Consider the following 22,945-nt stretch of genomic DNA (forward strand, 5'->3'; position numbering starts at 1 on the left):
ATAGAAAAACTGGAAGTGGCCTTTAAATTGCTCTAAAAATGTTTTTAGGGTATATGAGGCATGTAGCATCATTATTTTGTAAAGGGGAACACTAATTGATGATGTGGGGACTTAAAATTCCCCCCCCCCAACAAAAAAAATGGCTGTCAATTAACATTAGGCCTAGGTTCCAGACAGTGGTCGTGCAGCCCACAATGTGTCCAAAGTCCAACCGCACATCTGGGACATGACAGTTTTCAGCCAAAACACCTCCAAAAAACACCTCCAAAAAATTATGCAGCAATTGTGTTTTGGGTTAAATATAGGTGGTGGTGGTGGTGGTGGTGGGAGCTGTAATTGGAAAAATAATAACTAGGTCCCTCTTGGGTATCAAAAGTAGAAAAATGAATTTTATTAGAATTTGGCAAATGTGTGGCAAAACAGCTTTAAAAACAATTAAAAGTAGCCATACAGAGCGCTCCACAACACCCACTCACCATGCATGCATAACCACTCATACACCCCTTCTGGTACCGGTACCAATGTCCCTTTCTTCAGAGAGGGGGAGAGGATTGCAGCAGCATTAAGCGTGAATGGTTAGTCTTCAGCTTGCAAGCACATGACAATAATGTTCAGCAGATATATAAAGGTCTCACCACTTCAGCATGCTTCCGTCCAGTCATCCAGTAAACCAGGCTCTTCTGAACAGGTCCCCCACAAGAGATTGGGGTCAACAGCAGCCAATAAGCGTGAGGCCTCCGCACTTGGTGGTCGGCAAGTCAGCTCAACCTATTCCGAATATGCTGTGGCAGGGAGCGGACGCCAGCCTCCATTCATGTAGTCAGTGTTGCAGCTGCGTGTATGCGCTCACAGGCTACGGAAATTGCACCCGCCCATCGACGCGTTGCGCCCGCCCCTTTGTGAGCTTCGTCAGGATGTGCGTGGTGTGGTGGTGGGAGCTGCACAGGCAGCAGGAGCAGGGCAATGAAACAGCAGCAGGTGTAACGTGTGCCAGGAGCATGCCGGACATGGCATGTTGCAATTGGCACTTAGCACGTGTCACATGGCACTTGCCACGTGTCACTTACCACGTGTCACGTAGCACTTACCACGTGTCATGTGGCACTTTCCACATGGCACGTGTCACGTGGCACTTGGCACTTGGCACGTGGCATGTGGCACATGTCACGTGTCATGTGGCACTTACCACGTGTCACGCGGCACTTTCCATGTGTCACTTGCCACGTGGCACTTGGCACGTGTCACTTGACATGTGTCACATGGCACTTGACACGTGTCACTTGTCACGTGGCACTTGCCATGTGTCACGTGGCACTTGCCACGTGTCACTTGCCAAGTGCCACTTGGCACTTGACACGTGGCAAGTCCCACGTGACACGTGCCAAGTGCCACGTGACACGTGACAAGTGACACGTGACATGTGACACGTGCAAAGTGCCATGTGCCAAGTGCCGAGTGACAGTCAGACAGCAGAGGAGGAGACACTAGTGCACACTAACTATCACACTGCCACTGCTCACAGCACAGCAATTTTGTAGAAAGCTAACACAGTAGTACTACTACTCTAACAACTACTGGCAATGACTGAAGTACTATAGTACTAACTACACAATAACACAGTAATCCTATCCCTTAATCCCTAACCTAACCTATACCTAAAGCTAATAGCTGGCTAGCAGGAAGCAGCTGGCCTGGTCTGTGCACAGCACACACACAGACACATATCAGCTGCCTGCAGCACACATTCTGACTGTCACACAAATGACACCGCCATCATTGCCAAAAAAAACAAGCTTTTGTGACCCTAGGCTATGACCTCTTTGGCCTAGGGGCCAAAACTCACCAGTCCTGAGCCCCCTAAAAGTCCCTACAATGCTAGAAAATGTGCTACTGCTGAGCCATCGTCCTTTGAAAAGATTTGAGATTTTTGAAAGTGAAACAGAGAGCCCAATGAAAGCCAATGGCAAAATTCAGCACTTTTGCACCCCATAACTCTGGTTTGCAGAGATGTAGGGAAACCAGCGTTGGAGTGCAAGTACAACAATATGCCTTCTACCTGCATGCGACATGTCGTGAGCTTCAGACTTTGCTAACGGCCATGGCAAGGATTTACGTTCGTCATCGGCATCATTGCGAAAAAAACAAGCTTTTGTGACCCTAGGCTATGACCTCTTTGGCCTAGGGGCCAAAACTCACCAGTCCTGAGCCCCCTCAAAGGCCCTACGATGCTAGAAAATGTGCCACTGCTGAGCCATCGTCCTTTGAAAAGATTTTAGATTTTTGAAAGTGAAATAGGGAGCCCAATGAGCACCAATGGCAAAATTCAGCACTTTTGCATCCCTATGACTCTGGTTGGTTATCACCCGCCGACTTTAGCAGTTAATAGCAAAGGCCCCTTACATCCTAGCAACATCAATTTGCAGGATATGTTAAAAAGATAGTAGGAAACAATATTTAAAAAAATATTTTTTTTTTAATTATTTTTATGTGCTGAGTGTCGGAAATCTGAAAAAAATGATGTGGGGTCCCCCCTACTCTGTAACTCCTTGTCCCCCATGCAGGCTGAGATAGCCAGAATGTGGAGCACCGGCCGCATGGGGCTTCGCACCCTGAGCTATCCCAGGCTGCATGGTCCATGGTATGAGGGGGCTCTGGGGGAGAGGGGCGGCCAAGCCTTCCCCTCTCCCTCTGAGCCCTTGTCCAATCCATGCACAAGTAGCTCTTCCCCACCTCCAGTGCCCCCTGAAGGAGGTGGGGGTGATGACTCCCTGGGGGGCGGTTCATGGTGGCATCTGGGAGTCCCCTTTAAGAAGGGGACCCCAGATGCCTACCCCCTCCCAGGAGAAATGAGTATAGGGGCACAAAGAACCTCTTACCCATTTCCACAAAGGGTTAAATGAAATAAAAACACAACAATGAAAAAATCCATTAATGTTCTTAATTAACCAGAAATACTAACCTGTACCTTTAAAAAAAAAATTCCCATGCCAATATCCTCAGCAAATGATCCCACGAATACAGTATCCTCTTATCTTTGCAATCTTCAATTAAGTTGATTGAAGATCTCAGCCGCCCCCCACATAGCAGAGAATGCGTCCTTTGGGATGCATAGCTGCCAGCTCCCGCTGTCTCTCCCCACCTGCCTTCACCTGTCACCCTCACCTAGGCTGGACGCATTCTAAGCTATATTAACGGTTCATGAATGATCCGGTTCTTTTTAATGAATCGGCTCTTTTTTACCGAATCTTTTTTCTTTGAAACTTTAAAATCAATTTTTTCAAAAAGTATAAGGTCTTTTTGGAAAAAAAATTCTTCTTGTTCCCACTGTTCTTTTTAACATTCCCAGCAATTTTGGTGTTTCTCGCTTTTAAAGGGGCCTTGCTATTAACCGCTAAAGTCGGCAGGGGGTCATTTTCCCATGTCAGAAGGAGAATTTACATTGAAAATTTAAAATCGATTTTCTCAAAAACTATAAAGTCTTTTTAAAAAAAATGTTTGCAGTCACTGCCCTCCTCTACATACCCTGCAAATTTGGTGTTTTTACTATGTAAGGGGACTTTGCTATTAACCGCTAAAGTCGGCGGGGGGTAATTTTCCCATGTCAGAAGGAGAATTTACATTGAAAATTTAAAATTATTAACAGCTAAAGTCGGCAGGCATTAAAGTCTATGGGAAAAATCTGAACACAAACTTTTTTGAAAAAATTGTGTGGTTCTCCGCGAACGCGAACCACCGAAGTTCGCCCGGAACCATTTGCCGGTGAACCGTTCGGGCCATCTCTAGTTGTGGAGCCATATGTGGAATTAATGGCTGAATTTCATGTATGGGGTTTAAAGCTGCATTTCACATGTGGAGGTGATGGCTGCATTTCACATGTGGAGGTAATGGCTGCATTTCATATGTGGGGGTGATGGCTACAGTTTACATGTGGCGGTAGTGGCTGCATTTCATATGGGGGGGTGATGGCTACATTTTACATATTAATTTCATATGTTGGGGTAATAGCTCCATTTCATATGTGGTAGTGATGGATGCACTTAATATGTTGGGGTAATGGCTGCACTTCAAAGGTGTTGGCGATGGCTGCACTTTATATGTGGGGATAATGGCCGCATTTCATATGTGGAGGTCATTGCTGCATTTCATAATTGAGGTTAATGGCTGCATTTTATATGTGGGGTTAATGGCTGCAATTAATATGTGTAGGTGACTGCTACATTTTGTAAGTGGGGTTATTGCTACATTACAGGATGCTGTTGGTCAGGGAAAGGAGTGCGTGTGTGTGTGGGGGGGATAGGGGAGTAGGTTGTTAGTCACTGCTGGCCTTGGGTGGTGAAAAATACAAATCTTAAAATCAACTAAAGCCTACCTACCTTTAACCCCCCTGCACCCTGTCAACCACTTCCAGCCATATTCCTTAACCATAATTCTCCTAATCTATTTCTGATATAAAGCAATAAGCCTAACTAATACTATATTTTATTATCTTCTTCAGATCAGGAACCTACATCCATCCAGAATCATCAGCATTGGGTTTCTCAGATTTGTGATAGCAAGCAACAAAATAAACTCTCAATAGCCTAAATCAGTGCTTAACATTTCTGCTGTGTAATATCCCAAAAAGTCCTCTGACAGCCAAAACCAGTATACAGCTTTGTAACGGCCACAGGCCAGCTGTCATAGCCATTGTGCCTGCATCAAAATCAATGGCACCAATTTTCTTTAATCCATCCTGAAGGTACTGACAGGTGGGAACAAGTGCTTGGAGTTAATGGGGGCTGAGGTGAACATTTCGGATAAGAGTGCTTTAAAAGTACACTTATCCTTCAGCTATATGCATCTGGTACTTTCTGTTTAAAAAATATATTATTTGATAGCTTATGGTGCAGAGTTTAAGAAAAGCATTAAAAATGTGTTTGGCAGGGCAACTTAATGATTGGACATTACTGTGAAAGTCAATTTGTCTTTCTGCTATTGACTTGGTTAAGTAGCTCTTTTTATTCTTAACAGCTGCAGGGTAGGAAATAGCCTGTAGAGCTCACTACCAGGATCATGCAATCAAACTGTCAATCAGTGACATGATGATAGTAGACAGTAAAATACTTTAGCAGTGGTAAATGGCCATATGCAGTGCTAAGTATGATGTAAGAACATTAATGATTTAAAATGGCAATACCTATTTTTATTTGTAATAAGTGTAGAGAAAATGTTACTGTTTTATTCCTTGTTTGTGTCTGTTTGTTTGTTTTTACCTGGCTCTTACAGTAGGGGTAAAAATAATTTTATTAAAGCGGACCTGAACTCAGAACATCCTCTCTGTTCTAAAAGATATGCAACAGCATAATAACCTTTAAAGAAAAAACATTTCTTTGGTACAGCTGATACAAATTCTGCAATAAATCTGCATTATGTCTATTGTCTGCTTTCATGGAAGCAGACATATTGCTAACATCCTGTGTTTACCAATTAGCTGCTCTGTCATTGTAGGCAGCTGGCACCGCTGAGGGATCATATTACAACTTGTGATTAGTCACAGATGAGCGGGCATTAGACAGGCTAAACTCTCTAAATACATACAGGGCACATTTCTCTACACTTTCCTTCTGTCCTGTGCAAGAGTTCAGGTACATTTTAAGTGGAAGCCTAAAGCAAAGCGTGCAATACATTAAATAGTCACTTAGCAAGCAGATAAAAGACGTACAGCAAACATCCACTCAGCATGGATCAGCCTAAAGTATTGAAAACACTGGAATCAAAACTGCTCAAAACTATTCACAACAGATTGTATAGATATGAATTGGCTGCACACGCTGTACGACATCAAGGTATATGTCTACCCACTTGGTTTTGTTTAATTTTTGCAAAGGATCTTTCATTAGGTTTTAACAGAACTATATGTGCAGAAAGTAACAATCACATTTCTTAAGTTTTCTTGTTAGTGTCTCAGCTGTTAAGATTGAATAGACTTGTTTGATGAACTTAAATTCAACAAGTAGATGCTGCCATCTAGAGTACAGGTATTGCGGCACTGCATATGTCCTTTAAATCTCTTAACATCTGCTACACAAAGTTCTCTGCAGCTGTTATAAAAGCAATGTACAGCTTATATCCAGTGACAATAATAGAAGAAGATGAAAAAGTCCAAAAGGCATTTGACCCATTTGACCCACAGTGATCTCTAAAGAGAATAACAATGTAAACTGAAACTTCAATATTGTAGAGAAAAAGGCAAGTCCCTCTGTTCAGCTTTATACCAAGCAGGGATTTAGGTTCCTTTCACACTTTATGGGCTTGATTCACTAAACCGTGATAACTCTAATATCACACCTTATCAAAGATATTACATGTTTTTAAAGTTAACATGCCTTATCAGAGTAGCATAGCGAGCACTTCGAACCCGCAGGGGCTCAGGACAGGAAGAGTGACATTGCCAATTAGCAGGCATAAGTTCGTAGCACTCACTATGCTACTCTGAAAAGGTGTGTTAACTTTGAAAAGGTGTTATATCTCTGATAAGGTGTGATATTTGAGTTATCATGGTTTAGTATATCAAGCCCTCTGTCTGTTGTTTTTTTGTATGATGACCATTCTAGCGCTCAACTTGTACATTCAAGTTTTTTGCACTTTTGAAAGTGCTGCATGTTTTGGGGCTGAGAAAAGCATGCAATTGATAGCAGGCAGAAATGCAAGCGTGCACAAAAAGATGCACAAATGGCCCAAAAACCATGCACTGACATGCACGAAAAAGGACATACATTAACCAATATGAAAGTGCTTAGTACGAAGTGTGAAGTGGACTGAACAGCAAGCCTTATTTCACCTTAATTTAGAACATCGTGAGATTATTCACCTTGTTTATGTGTGAGAGTGTATGTACATAGTACTTAGTCATGTCACACTGTCCTCAAAGGAGGGCATAATCTAATCCTACCATAGTCATAGTCTAATGTCCTACAATATTATTATGTATTTATGTAGCACTGACATCTTCTGCTGCACTTTACAGAGTACATACCCATATCACTGATTTTCCTCAGAGGAGCTCACAATATAATCCCTACAATGGTCATACTTTAATGTCCTACCATATTATTATATTGTGCATGGCTGAGAGAGACCTTTCAGTAAACTACCCTTTAAAAGCCTGGCTTTGACCCTTAACTGAAATGCAACAAGGCTCCCATAGTGTGATGTCAGAGCCATGGTCCTGACATCACACTGTGGGAGGGGTTTCACCACAATATCAGCCAGTACTGTAATATGCTGCAGAATATATCACTGCCATATAAATACAGGTGCATGAAAAAAGGGCACCAGGAAAAAAGGACCCAGCTGGATAACAAATTTGCGCCGGTGGATAACGAAATGTCCGGTGGTGCCTAACCCTAACTCCCTCCCCCCCCCCCCGGGGTGCCTAACCCTAACCACCCCCTTGGTGGTGCCTGACCCTAGCCACACCCCCTGTGTTGCCTAACCTAACAACCCCCCGGGTGGGGCCTAACCCTAACCTCCCGTTGGTACCTAACCCTAACCACTCCCCCTGCACAAACACTCTTAGGTCCACTTTTAGGTCCCCCCCCAGTATAGGTAGCCAGGCATATTTGCCTCCAGTATAGGTTAGCTACGTAGGTGCCTCCAGTAAGCCCGTATAGTTGCCAACAGTATCGGTTAGATAGGTAGGAGCCCCCAGTATAGGTTAGATAGGTAGGTGCCTCCAATATACGTAGTCACTATTTGAGATGGTCCGAACGGTTCGCCCGCGAACATATTCGCACAAACTTCAGTGATTCGTGTTCATGGTGAACCGCGAACTATATGCGAGTTCGACCTGCCCCCTATACTACATTAATAGGGTCAACTTTGACCCTTTACATCACAGTCAGCAGACACAGGGTAGCCAATCAGGCTACACTCCCTCCATGAGCCCCCCCACCCCCTTATAAAACGCAGGCAGCGTCAGCCATTTCACTCACTCGTGTGGCTGCAGTAATTAGAGAAGGGAGAGAACCTGGCTGTTGACATAGGGAAAGCTTAGTTATGCTCTTGTTAGGTTGCTCTTTCTTGCTGATCTTATTGCTAAAAAGCACTCCTCATCCTCAACAGCTCTTTTGAGAGCTAATGTTGTTCTTGTGATCTATTTTTTTTGGTGTGTGTCTCACAGACACTTGTACTGCATATACAGCCCTGTCAGTCAGTCGCTGCTGCTGGTGGGACCTTGGCCCCTTAGTGTAGTATAGCTGGTGGACATAGAGGTTAGTTTAGTGCAGTGGGAGTAGCAAGGGTAAGTAAAGTGTAGTGTAACAGGGGTCAGCATAGATGGGAAGTGTAGTGTAGAATCTGTAGATAGAGACATTTTCGGTGGGGAAAGGTCCATAAGATGCCCCTGCGCCATAGACCCACCTAGGTTTAGCTATTTTTTGTTTTTCCTGATTTCTGCCCTCTAAACCTAAGTGCGTCTTATATGCCAGAGCATCTTATTGTCACAATCTGCATCTGCTGGTAAATTCCTGCATGAACTAACTTTGCTTCACCAGCAGATGTCACCAGCCTCCTCCATGAATTTACAATGTGAACTTTCCTCTGCCCACCAGCAGAGGGCAGACTGTCTAGAGATCTCTCCACAGACAGGGAGGAGGCCTGGACTGTCACATGGTCTCTCAGCATGCCATTTAAGCCACACCTGTAAACTAACTAGCTGCTAGCTCTTCTGTCACGATTTGCATGGAGTTTGTGCGCTGCACCTGAAGCAAACAGAAACAAACGCACAAACCCACAACCAGGCAGAGATGTCACTGTTTAGGAAAAGACTGACAAAACCAGGAGTAAATGAATAACAAGGATTAATTATTAAAATGAAAATAAAGTAATACTATGCATTAACCTCATGCACGGAAACAATCAGTATCAACTTGCAGGCAACGTATTCTAGACACATACAATACACTGCATCAAATAATACAGGCAGATATATACAATAAGCATACAAGGTATGAAAATCAGGGTTTATGCAAGGACCTCTCTGCATAAAGCGAGTTATGCAGAGTAGATCCAGTGTATAGAATTGTGTGCACACAGACCCTGGATCCAGAATAGTAACACAACATAAACCTAGAAATATATATACAAAATACAGATTCACAATCGAGGAGGAGACACACGGATAGTCAGCAAGCATAGGTCATACACAGGAGATCAAACAGTACAGTAATCGCTAGGCAAAGAATAGTCGGTATACAAAGCACAAGGTCAACACGGGAGATCAATACAGCAGGGAATCAAGGAACTAAATTACCAGGAACAGGGAACTCAGGGCAGGATGGCTAGAACCAGGAACAAAGAGCTAGCAACTAGTTAGTTTACAGGTGTGGCTTAAATGGCATGCTGAGAGACCATGTGACAGTCCAGGCCTCCTCCCTGTCTGTGGAGAGATCTCTAGACAGTCCGCCCTCTGCTGGTGGGCAGAGGAAAGTTCAGGTTGTAAATTCATGGAGGAGGCTGGTGACATCTGCTGGTGAAGCATAGTTAGTTCATGCAGGAATTTACCAGCAGATGCAGATTATGACACTTATATTCCAAAAAATATGGTACTTGCCTTTGAAAATGTCAAGGCTCGTGCTCCTCTCCTCCCGCTCAACTTCTGGTAAGCGCGCTCGCACACATCCTTAGCGGTTTTACCGCTTCCACCTCCACTTGTTACTGTTTGCTACTTTTGCACACTTACTGGTTCTATTTTTCCAGGTCTGGTCTGGGCTTCTATTGCTCACCTGTCTTGTCACCCATTCACATTCCTTTTTTTTCCTGCTCAGTCACTTATTACTACAGTTCAGCATGGAGCTCTTATGTATGCACTAAGCACCTTAAATGCGCCCCGCTGTGGGAGACTTGTTCATTCATTGTGATATGATTACATGGAGTATGGAGCATTGTATATGATTGCTAGGCATTATTTAATCATTTATGCCACCCATGTGCTTCTGTTTTTAATTGTTTTTATCTTTCGTTGCATTTCATACCAATAAAGGTGATTTTTTGATTATATTGATTGGTTGTGGTGCGGTATTTAGGACCTTCCTGTTTTTTTGTTGCATATGTCTTTTTGGTCCCTTTCTGCACAAAACACTATTTATTTCTAATTGCAATCTGTATGACACTTATTAGATGGTGCTTGTCCTTTCCCCTTTGGAACGTGTATGCTTATTTAAAAATGTCACACATAAAAACATTTTTTTTGTTGTACAGAAGTACCAATCTTTACACACAGCAGCCAGCAGAGAATTCTTACTCAGAAAGCTTTTCTGGTTGCTGAATAAAGTCAGCTTTGCAGAATATTCAAAAAAAAAACAAACAAACAGCATGGCACTTCCACCTTACTTATACCAGCCCCACCATACTATAAGAGCTCGTGACCTTCAGAGAGAGACCCCATGAGAGATCTTGTCTTCGGCTCATTATGGCTGTCAGCAGTGGTTGCTAAAAGTGGCAACATTGCGTCCACTTACATGCAAAGCAATGCATCTATTGCCTGGGTAATACAGAGCCTATGGCAAACACTGAAATTGTTTGCCATTGTTTGCCCCCCGGTCAGAGCCCCCTTCCCCTATAAAAACAGCATCCTTTCTTGCATACATATGCTATGGTTGCCTGTGTTTTTTTGGCACGGGATATTGCTGAAGTTGCTTTTTTGGAAATATATCTTCTTATTCCCTCTCTGTACTCTTTTATAACACTAAGCAAACTGTGCCCTACATATATAAATTAAGTAGTCATGTTCCCTAGATAACAGGAGTTATCTGATCTGAGGTCTGAGTTACGAGGAGGCATGGGGCAGGTATGCCGGTGCAGCACAGGAGCAGGCATGGCACCCACGGTGCTGTGATGCCCATGTTACGAGCCATGCCTGCACCCCTCGATATATGCCTCTGTCTATTGCAAAGAGGAAGGGTAGCTCTATGGACATACCCTGGCCTGGTTGAGTACCCAATAAAAGGTGAACCAAAGAAATTAAATAAGCATCCATACTATCGATAATGAGTACATGGGGTCTCCTTTAGACTCTTGCATATTAGCCAAATGTGTAAAATAAAAAAAAAAAATGTATCTGTACTTTGCTAGGTTCTGCTTCTGCATCAGGACTAGTGTTGGGCGAACACCTGGATGTTCGGGTTCGGGAACGTTCGCCGAACATGGCCGCGATGTTTGGCATGTTCGGGCCGAACCCCGAACTCCCCGAACATCCCGCTTTTGGGGGCCCTATGGGGTCGCAGGCATAAGGGGGGAGCATGCCCCGATCGCGGGGGGTCGGAAATTCCCCCCACCCCCTCCGCTAGCGCTCCCCCCTCTGCCCGCTTCCCCATACAAAAGTTTAAGGAAAGTAAAATAGTACCGGTGGTAGTGGCTGGCAGTGGCACTGTGAAGTGAGTGAGGAGGAGGAGTCCGGAGAGTGACGCGTTGAGGGAGGCCGGGCAGCGGGCGGTTCAGCGGTAGTACCCTTGTGGTACTTCCGCCCTTTCTCTGACCTCACGTCCTCTGCATACGAGGGTACGCGTCACGCGTACCCTCGTATGCGTCATCACGCAGAGGACGTGAGGTCAGAGAAAGGGCGGAAGTACCACAAGGGTACTACCGCTGAACCGCCCGCTGCCCGGCCTCCCTCAACGTGTCACTCTCCGGACTCCTCCTCCTCACTCACTTCACAGTGCCACTGCCAGCCACTACCACCGGTACTATTTTACTTTCCTTAAACTTTTGTATGGGGAAGCGGGCAGAGGGGGGTGCGCTAGCGGAGGGGGTGGGGGGAATTTCCGATCCCCCCCCCCGCGATCGGGGCATGCTCCCCCCTTATGCCTGCGACCCCATAGGGGGGCCGTATTCGGCCGAACAGGGCCCTGTTCGGCCGAACAGGGGCCCTGTTCGGCCAGCCATTGAGCTGTTCGGGCGAACCCGAACAGTTTGGCCGAACACCACCAGGTGTTCGGCCGAACTCGAACATCACCCGAACAGGGTGATGTTCTGCAGAACCCGAACAGTGGTGAACACTGTTCGCCCAACACTAATCAGGACCTCCTGCCACTTGATAGATGTTTGCTACCTGCTGATTTCAGTTACAGTGCATGTCTTATGCAACTTACAGTGGTCATTTGCATAAGACATGCGTTATAATGAGTGTGAACTGCAATGAAGACTGGACATAGACTTTAATAGAAAGCCTGCATGCAGGGAGTTAAAATAACATGATCAGTTACAACACAGTACTGTGAACATGTCCACATAATTGTATGGGCAGTGAGTTGACATGCAGAGTTATTCTGAAATACAACTGATCACTGTGAACAAGTCCTTAAACTTGATTGAAGAGCCTGTGGAGGAGGTCCATCCTTTTCAAACTCTTCTGCTCAACTGAGTTTTGCCCCACCTCTGTTTATAGGCTAAGCCAGGGCATGCTGAGGGGTGATCAGACTAGCCACACTGGGGAAATACAAACAACCTATATTAGGCTTACTTGCTTACTTAAATAAAACAACATAATAATAATAATAATCAGCTACGTCATCTTTGCACTAGCCATGCCCAAGTCTATAAACAAAATTGAGGCAGGGAGAAAAAACTTAGCTGAACAGAAGAGTTCAAAGAGGATAATCTCCTTACAGCAAACCTGTAAGTTTAAAAAAATAAATACATACCCACAAAGAGGGGATTCTTTGGATGGTCCAGATTCCTGCTGTGTCCTACTCAGCCCCACTGCTGCTGGCCAGGACCTTCTTCTTGTTTGAGGCTATACTCTCCTCCTATGGCTGTACTCGCACATGCACAGTATAACCATGCTCATACATGAAGAGGTGCACATCCACAGGAACATATTGGGAAAAAGCTTATGTTTGATATGTACGGAGATGCCATGCACTGCAGCAGTGGGTTCTAAGATGGATCAGGAAGCCTCTAGACTATCTAGAGGCTTCCCTCTATGTCAGTAAGTATCTGACTTTTTTTAACTTACAGGTTTCCTTTCAGAGATTCTTCAAGCAAGCTGAATGCTGCAATGCACCAAAAGGTCCATACAATCAACAGGGCAAGGACCTGTATTCAGTCAAGTAGCAGAGAAGAAACTAAGTCGTTTATTAACCTAAAAGTCTTTTAGTACGTTGCAGGTAATAAAACTTTGCCAAAACTCAGGGAATCTCTGACCTCAACAGCTACAGGCCTGTGGCCCTGACATCTGTCATCATGAATACCTTTGAAAGAGTGGTCCTGTCCCTTCTTAAGCTCTCCACATTGCCACTAATGGACCTGCTTCAGTTCGCCTATAGAGCAAACAGATCCACTGATGACGCCATCAATAGCTGCCTGGAGCTTACAAATGGCCACCTAACCAACCCAAACTCATACACCAGGATCCTCCTACTGGACTTTAGCTTGTTGTTTAAAACCACCTGTCCATGTATACTGCAGAGGAATCTTGAGGCACTTGAGGTCCATCCTACCCTCTGCCTATGGATCACAGACTTCTTGACCAACAGGTCCTAAGTGGTCAAGTTGGGTGATATCTCCTCTCAGCCGAAGGTCACCTACAAGGGTGCCCCACAGGGCTGCGTACTGTCACCAATCCTGTTTTCCCTGTACACAACAACTGCAGATCCACAGCGGATTCTGTCAAGATCATTACATTTGTCGATGACACCACCATCGTTGGCCTGGTAACTAAGAATGATGAGCAGGCCTACCGTCAGGTGGTTGACAGAATTTGTTGCTGGAGTATGGAAAACAGGCTGATCCTCAACACAGCCAAAACTGTTGAGTTAATAGTTGCTTTCAGAAACAATGCCCCCCACCCTCCTCCAATCTACATAGAGGGTTGACAGAGTAGCCAGCGTGCGCCTCCTGGGTATGACCATCTCAAATTACCTAAGCTGGAAGGAACACACAGCCACCACTCAGAGAAAAGCCCAGCAGAGACTATTCTTCCTCCACCAGCTAAAGAAATTTGGCATGGCTCTGGAGCTGCTGGCAAGCTTCTATACTGCCACCATTGAGTCTGTCCTCTGTTCCACTATTCTGGTCCATTATGATGGCTCCTCCACCAGGGACAGGTACAAACTGCAGAGGGTCATCAGATCCATGCAGCAAAATATAGGGAGATCCCACCTCTCACTAGACCACCTCCACAACTCCAGATTACACACCAGAGTGACAAGGATTGCCAACGACCCCTCACATCCTAGCAACTGCTTCTTCAGTTGGCTTCCATCAGGCGGCAGGTTTCGGGCTATCTAAACCAAAATCTCGGGCCATAGGAACTCTTTCTTCCCCTCTGTGGTTAACCACCTGAACACCCTCCAGGCCCTCCCTTTTCCAACGTCTACCCCCCTTACATTTTCCCCCCCGTAAGATTGCAGCTGCTAAACCAACAAGACCATCTGGCAGAATTCTGCTTACATACTGTATATTGTTGTACCATATGGCTGTTGTTTTTCCAACCAATAATGCTGTCAGATGGAAGCACCGCCTTCACACTGTATCTCGCTGTCAAAGCTGTTCTTTGTTTTTTGTAAACTTTACACTTTCCGCCAGTATATGGCAGAAGTAGGGGGGGCGGGGGTTTGCTGTTCACTTTTAGTGACTCAACAGAAATTAAGTCAACAAAAGCCTTCAAAAATAACCTAAAACGTGTTTCAAAGGCAGAACGGCAGTTTAGTGCATGGGGGATTGGAGTTCTTAAATCAAAATGCAATGTTTGGGGGGTAAGGAAGAGATGGTATCAAGAAGACTGGAGAGACAGTCTTTGTGGTTCACCACCACTAAGCTTTATTTGTGCATTAAAAGCTATCAACAACTATTTACAATATATACAAGAAATAAACATAAAAACCCTTTGCACTGCAGGGTCTGCTAATTACCTTCTTTCTGCTATGCTGGGTGCTTATGAGTTTTTACAAAGGTACAACATCTCTGGTGTCTACAGAGGTTTATTTTTTCGATGAAGCACTTCTCTCCGTCCAAATGAAATATAATGCTCACCTGTATGATTTTTCTAGTTTCTGTAAACATTTACTTTCTCAGCAAACCATTTCCCACACTCTTCAAGAGAAAGAAAGCCTATGTGACTTTTCATGCCTTTGTATACATGAAATAAAGGTTTAATAATTATTGCTCAATAGTTAAGACAACATTTCAAGGAAGGAGCTTTGTACATACAAGGCTGGATTTATACTCTTGGTGCACCTAGGCCAACTTTCTTGTTGCTCCCCTTCCATGTGCAGCCCCCTTATCCATATGTAACATCCATGCACAGCAGCCCTTCTCCTTCATGTACAGTTTTCTTGGGTAGGAGCACCCCTCTTCCATGTGGTTTTTCCCCATTTTCAGTGACTCTTTTCAATTTGCAGCCTCCTTGAGCTACATGTCAACCTGCCTCCTTGAGCTACAGCTGCCCAAGGCCTTTGTGGCCTTCCCAGAAATCAGGCCCTGTGTACATAATAATTCCTTATAATAATAATTCCTTTTTTTTATAGCGCTTTTCTCCTGTCGGACTCAAAGCGCTTGCGAGGCAGCCACTAGAGCGCACTCAGTAGGCAGTAGCAGTGTTAGGGAGTCTCGCCCAAACAACTCCTTACTGAATAGGTGCTGGCTTACTGAACAGGAAGAGCCAAGATTCGAACCCAAGTCCCCTGTGTCAGAGACAGAGCCCTTAACCATTGCACTATCCAGCCACCACTGGATACATCCTCCTCAGCTGTGGCCTAGCAGTTTGTACTGTTCAACTGGGAGAAAAGAAGGGATGACGAGGTGGCACACAAGCGAATGGCATCTGGTGGGGCAGATTAGCATGAGCACATTGGACTGGTTTGTTACAGACAGCAATGAGCGAAAATGAAATTTTTTTTTAATTTTCATGAAAATTTGGAGCAAAAATGTAAAATAAGTTTTACTATTTTTTTTTCGCACTTTCCGCTAATATTTGTGGTAAAAATATTTATTTTTCTCGTTTTTTACTGTAAAATATTTCCTGGTAAAAGTATAATATTTCCAAGCTGCATAAAGCTGCATACAATTTGAATCAACCTGGAGTTATTAGTATTTCACTGACCATTTTCAATTTAAGTATTTAGCAAGCCAAGGCCACATTGTTCACCATTATGCGTTTTTCAGACACATGTCTTGTTTCCAAAGTACAGACTGCATTAACTCTTTCCAATCCAATTTCTGTATCACTCAGGCCCCCTGCTCCCAGCTCTTTCTTTTTTTTTCTGCTGTGTGGAGGGACTGATCCAGAGATTGGTGCAGCAGAAAATGAAACAAGACAAATAAAATGTAGGGCTTTGATACACCGAAGAGCGTTTTGCTGGTTGTTTTTATTTGTAAAAAAAAAAAAAATGCTTTCATTGACTTGCATTGAAATCATGGTAAAATCACAGCAAAATTGCTGCATTCGCAGTTTTTACAAAAAAATCATGATCGTGGTTATTTTGCTGCAATTTCACCACAATTTTACTATAAGTTAATGGAAGCGTTTAAAAAAATGTGCAAAATACTCTCCTTTGTGTGTCAAAGCCCTTATATCGCACTTTTGTCCTGGCAGATAAGCGATTGAGATGCAGCCACTGGGGCCAAGATTCAAACCCTAGTTGCCTGTGTTAGAAGCAGAACCCTTAAAGAGAAACTCAGACTAAGAATTGAACTTCATCCCAATCAGTAGCTGATATCCCCTTTTACATGAGAAATCTATTCCTTTCCACAAACAGACCATCAGGGGGTGCTGTATGACTGATATTGTGGTGAAACCCCTCCCACAAGAAGCTCTGGGGACCGAGGTACTCCTGGCAGTTTCCTGTCTGTGAACCTTGTTGCATTGTGGGAAATAGCTGTTTACAGCTGTTTCCAACAGCCAAAAAAGCATGCAGCAGCTACATCACCTGTCAACAGTAAAAATGTCACCATGTAATAAATGTCAGAATGTAAATCAGGGATTTAAAAGATTTTACAATGGGCAAACACTGACTAAATCATTTATACATAATTATTGTAAAAAGCATTTTTTTTATTACATTATTTTCACTGGAGTTCCTCTTTAACCAGTACCCTATCCAGCCACAACAACATTCAATTATTAAGCTTGCATAAGATTCCTAGAAAGTAGTCATCATTTCTCACAAAATCAATATCCACTAGTTTCAAGTAATTTGCGCAAAACCACACAAAAGTAAAATTACTATAACTGCTCTGCTTTCCTTATCTTTACAAGAAAACATACCCCCTTGCAGATTTGGATTAATTACTTTGCTTGTCATTTGAGATGAATGGGGAGAATGGGACAACACAATTTTAAAACAGAGAAGTTGCAGTTAATAAATTACCATGGCCTTGCTTGTTTTCTATAACTTGAACAAAAATCAGAAAATGTCAAACATGGAACACATCCATACACATCCAACACATCCGTACTGACAGTTCAGTGCTGCACACTGGGGTATTCTAATCAGAGTTTGAGATCAGGCTGCAAAAAGGCATTTTTTTGTGCTATCATTTGATGTTGTTCTGCTTACTGACTACACATTACTGTTGCCAGGAGTCTAGGTTCTAGTTGACAGAATTTCTGCCACCTGCCAGCAATAAGCAGTTGATTCCAGGAATACAACACTCTTTAAAAAACTGCTGCTGTTTCCACTTACTTTATATCCATTATCGAATATTAAACAGTGTCAGCAAAGTAATTCCCTCACCCTTACAGCACAGGTGTACTACTGCTATAATTGAACGTATTTGCTGACATTTGTATTGTTTTTAAATGAAACTGTTATGTTGAATTTGGGGGAAAAAAGGCATCTTAACAAGAAATATCTCTCAAAATATTTACTAATAGAGGTGCCTGATAACAAGAACAGAGCTCTTGGCTATGCAGCACTGAGCTATTTAGATCAAGCAGTAGAAATAGCAACACAGGGAATAGAAAAAGAATGAAGAATTTCTGTAGGAAAAGCCTCAGAAATGGAAATATTAAATGGCCAGCTATTCTTGAGTGGTCTGCTCAAAACAAAACAAAAAAAAAATCCAGGGTATTAGTAATGTATACCTGTCATTTCTAATTTATTAAACAACACCAACAAAGAAGTAACACCTTCAACGTCAACTACCATTTTGATTTTCTATATTTCAGCAGTGAACTGTTTAGATCAAGCAACAGAGATAGTATTGCAAAAAACGAAAGATGAATTTCTGTAATAAAAGGCAAAACTGTAGATAATTCCTCGGCATTGGATTGTTTAGTGACATGAAATAGTGCTAACTAAACCAACGTTTCACATAGTTTGTGCTAATCTTTTTGAATAATCATACAACTCTGATATGGATGTTCCGGTTCCTAGGTTGTCCATATAGAACATACAACTTACATATTGTATATTTTGTAAAAAACGGATTTAGTCTCATGCATACCAACATAAGGATGCCCAGGTGGCAAAACAGTTAAATGCGCTGCCACCTAAATTAACGGTAATAGCAGCTAATCACTGCAATTAGTGTAGCCGCCTATTGGAGTGGTTTAGAGGTTGGTTTAAAGTCAGGCATCAGAGAGGGATTTAGTGTTAGGCATATGAGTGGGGGGGATAGTGTTAGGCATCTGAGGGGGAGGGGTTAGAGTTAGGTATCAGAGGGGGGTTAGGGTTTGGCATCGGAGGGAAATTTAAGAGTTTGGCAGCAGAAGGTTTTTTTTAGGGTTAGGCATTGGAGGGGGTGGTTAGGTTTAGGTATGGGGAAAAGTAAAGTTTCCTAATGGTTAGAGAGAGGGCTCTGTAGGAAAATAACATTAGGTTAAACTACTGTTAAATAACTCCCTTAACCATTGTAAAATATAGGTCATTTTCTCATATTCTACTTACTGCTTACAGGTTGGGGTGCCAGACGTGTCGCTGCAAATTTTGGGGGATTTTTGGGGAAAAGAAGTCGTCAGGATGTGGATGAAGCTAACTGTTATGAAACTCTGTACTCTATACAGTGCTGTGGAAGATATCAGTGTTACATAAATACATAATAATAATAATATGGTAGGACATTAGACTATGACTATGGTACAATTAGATTGTGAGCTCCTCTGAGGACAGTCAGAAAAAGGGGGACATAAGAAAGGGGGAGGATGCATAGGAGGGGGGGATAAAGAGGTAGAGGCACAAGACAGAGAGCCTGGTGGGAGTGGAGAAATGGCAGGAAGACCTCTCACCAGGACTGTAGACATCACCAGTGCTGTTTGGCAGTGACATGCTGTTAAAAGAAGCCACTGAAATCTGAAAAAAGGTAAGGGTCACAGGGGAAGACAACAGGGTGAGAGGGGAAGCTGGGAAAACAGATAAGATTACCTGCAATCAAGCTAATCTAAATTGCTTGCTTCTCTGCTCACTGCAGAAGTCTGCTGTAACAATTAGTGTCAGCAGGATAACAGATTTCTGATTATGTGGTGATCTGCAGTATCACCAATAATAGAGATACTATATCTGATTATATGGTGATCTGCAGAATCACCAACAATACAGATATAGTAAGCAAATGGCGTGTAAGACATGACGAAGGTCACTAGCTTAATTACACAAAGTGTAGTGATTGGTGCAAACAGTAAAGTTTCTGATAGATTCTCAGCGGTAACCTCACCAGTGGCGGTGGAGGGTGGAGGTTACAGATAGAACCACAGTGGAAACCTCACCAGTGGCAAGGGCCCACTTGTGATAGAGAATAGTCAGACAGATCAGGTAGGCAACAGACGGGCAGACAAAGTACAGAATCGGCAGGCAGAATCAAAGTGGAGTACAAGCAAAAGTCGGCAACAAGATCAGATGGGCAGAGGTACAGAATCACAAGGCAGAAAGAGTAGTCAGAACAGGCAAAGAGTCATACACAGATAAATAATACAGTAATGAAGTTTATTATTATAGCTTTCAAAGGTCTGAGCGCTAACACGAAGTATTCGCAACAACAGACAATGAGCAAATGACATCTCCCAGCTTAAATACAGAGAGAAAATTCAAGCCGCCCGCCCAGAGGGCTGAACCAATCAGCAGTGTGTGATTGGAAGGTTGGTGTCAGCTGACCGCAAGATTAGCTGACCCGTCTCCTCAGATTATAAAGGTCCTGTCGCCCCGCCCGCGAGCGTGCTGACCTAATCTAATGTGCAGAGGAGAGACCTGTCCTGCCAGGCAGAGGCTGTGCAAGATGTCTGAGAGGCTGCGGCGGCCGCCGGGGTGACGTCAGACGCGGAAGCGGCGGCCGCAGCACTCTCCGCTGGTGAGGTAATACTGCTATTCCTGACATCTGCTTTCAGCACCTGTATAACTGGCTTCTGCAAAAGCAGACTCCCCAGCCTTATTGATTAATTACTCTGATCAGGATAAATAATCAAATGTCCATGGCACTCTGGTATTACAGCAGCCAGTGCACATGGCTACTAATGATAGGCAACTTCTGAAGCACTAAACACATCCTGCCACCTTTCCCCACTAATGTCCCAGCTGCAGCACAGCTCTCTACTCACCCTGCTGCTCTGCACATTCACTCAGTCAGGGGGAGGGGTGCTACATCTAGTGCAGGAAGTAGTACAGTCCACTGCACCACCTGCTGCAATTTTCCTGAATGTTGCCCAAACTATGAAAAAGGTCCCAGGTGGAAGAACACAGTGGCTGAGCACCACAGTGGCACCCCTAGCCATGGCTACACCTGGTGCTGTGAGCACCTGCAGCCTTATGGTAGCTACGCCACTGCCTTTAGTATCCCATAGTTTGTCTATTTAGGAGGATGTCTTACCCTTAGGGAAGGTGGAAGCTGATGATAGGGATAGAAGCAGTACCATCTGGTCTGGCATATGAACATAGTCACTGCTCTAGTGGCTACCCAAATCCATTATCTCATTTCATGTCATATACATTTCTGGAAAGCCAGGTTCAGACCTTTTTCATCTTTCTGCGTCAGGAGTATGGGTAGAGTCTGCTGATGACAAAATAGTCTCCAAGACTTACCATTCTTATTAGATGAAAAGGGCCCACCATAGATAGGGGTGAATCGTCCCATTAACATTTACTCACTTAGTATTTTATGCATTATTGGAGTAAAATTGAAAGAATACATTTGGAATGTATCTCTGCAGACATTCCCAAGTATTGCATCATTGATTGAGTTACTCTAATGACCTTGATATTGGTTTGCTGTTTTTCTGTCTCTGTTTTAGATACAAAACTCAGGCTTCATTTCATTTCTTTTCAGACCCGAGAACTGACCAAAATGTTCTTTGAGACCTTCTCCATGTCTCTGGCAGGACTTTGTATGCAGAAAAGTTTGCAGTCTGCAAAGAGCAAAAAGTATAACATTTGTAACCCAATCTTGTTTCCCTGAATCACACTTAGGGATTCCAGGGATTCAGCCAAAGGCCCTGCTACAGAAATAAACAACAAGGGTGAGAGGTCACATCCCTTGCCAGCTCCCTTTTCCAGCACTATTTTAGAAGTAGCCCGCCAAGTTTATTCTCGTATAAGGTTCAGCATGGAGTGTACTGATATGGTTTATGAAAAAGACCCTGAAATCCCATATGTACCATTAAATACGTTCTCTGAATCTAGGGCCCAATATAGCAAACGGACATAAAATGGACTAAGAGAGCCTCTATCCCTAAGGACAGTTATAACCCATCTAAGTAAGGACGCTGGGGAAATTTTTGCACTGGAAATAGCTGCTTTTAGAATATCGGTACTATTCTACTAATGTACAGTGGTAATTCCAATAGTAAAATATCACTACATTTTACCGATAGTTTACTAACGCTAAACCTAACAATATTCTTACATAGAGCCCTCCCTCTACCATTTGCCTAACCCTAACCAATCCCCCCACTGATGTCCAGCCCTAACTAATCCCCCACTGATGCCTAACCCTAACCCTAACTGATGGCCCAGCAACGTGGGGCAGCTCAAAATTATACAGACTGTGCCTTTGTGGAATGCTTCCCTACTTGAAAAAGCAGTATACTGTAATCACTGCAGGACTAGTGAGGCTATGGGCAATCCCACAAAACTAGGGGGTCTGTCACTGTCACCAATCTGATCCTCTACTTGGTTGCCAGCATATTACCTTCCTGGGTCACATAAGCCTTGCACGCGCCTCATGTCACTGTCTAGGACAGCATCTTAGTACTTTTTTCATTATGGTTTTGATTGCTTATAGATAGCACTTTTTGTATTCAGTGATTTTGATGATAGCTGTGAGAAAACGCAGGAAAAGCCGCCGCTTGTGCTCAGGACAAGGCGGCTGATTCCGCATCGAACGCAGCGGTTTGCACGCGTAGGCCTACATCTACCAGTATGGCTGAACGCGGAGAAACTGCCGCATGCCCTGATAGCGGTGCGGCTGGTTCCGTGTCCAGCGCGGCGGGTGGTACGCAAGACATGTCTGGTGTGGCTGGGACTGATAGTCCACACAGGTTCAGAAGGACGCGCGTGCGCGCTGAGAGGCAGAACTTTTATGACAGCCAGAAGGGAGTCAGCTGACCAAGCCGGTCAGCTGACGATTCAACCAGTTCCCATTGGTCCAGCACTTAGGGGAGGCGCTGGAGAGCGCTGGACTATATATACTGGGTGCTGGTCATTCGCTGGTTGTCTGCCGTTGCGATCACTACGTGGAAGCACTCAGACCTTTTTGTCAGAATCTGTGTTACCATTCTGTTATACTTCAGACTAGTTCCAGGGTGTTGATGATCAAGGACCTCACACCCCAGATTAGGGACTTGTGTTACCATTCTGTTATACTTCAGACTAGTTCCAGGGTGTTGATGATCAAGGACCTCACACCCAAGATTAGGGAATTGTGTTATCATTCTGTTATACTTCAGACTAGTTCCAGGGTGTTGATGATCAAGGACCTCACACCCAAGATTAGGGACTTGAGTTACCATTTTGTTATACTTCAGACTAGTTCCAGGGTG

This window comes from Hyperolius riggenbachi, chromosome 1 (assembly GCF_040937935.1).
Source record: "Hyperolius riggenbachi isolate aHypRig1 chromosome 1, aHypRig1.pri, whole genome shotgun sequence".
Lineage (NCBI taxonomy): Eukaryota > Metazoa > Chordata > Amphibia > Anura > Hyperoliidae > Hyperolius > Hyperolius riggenbachi.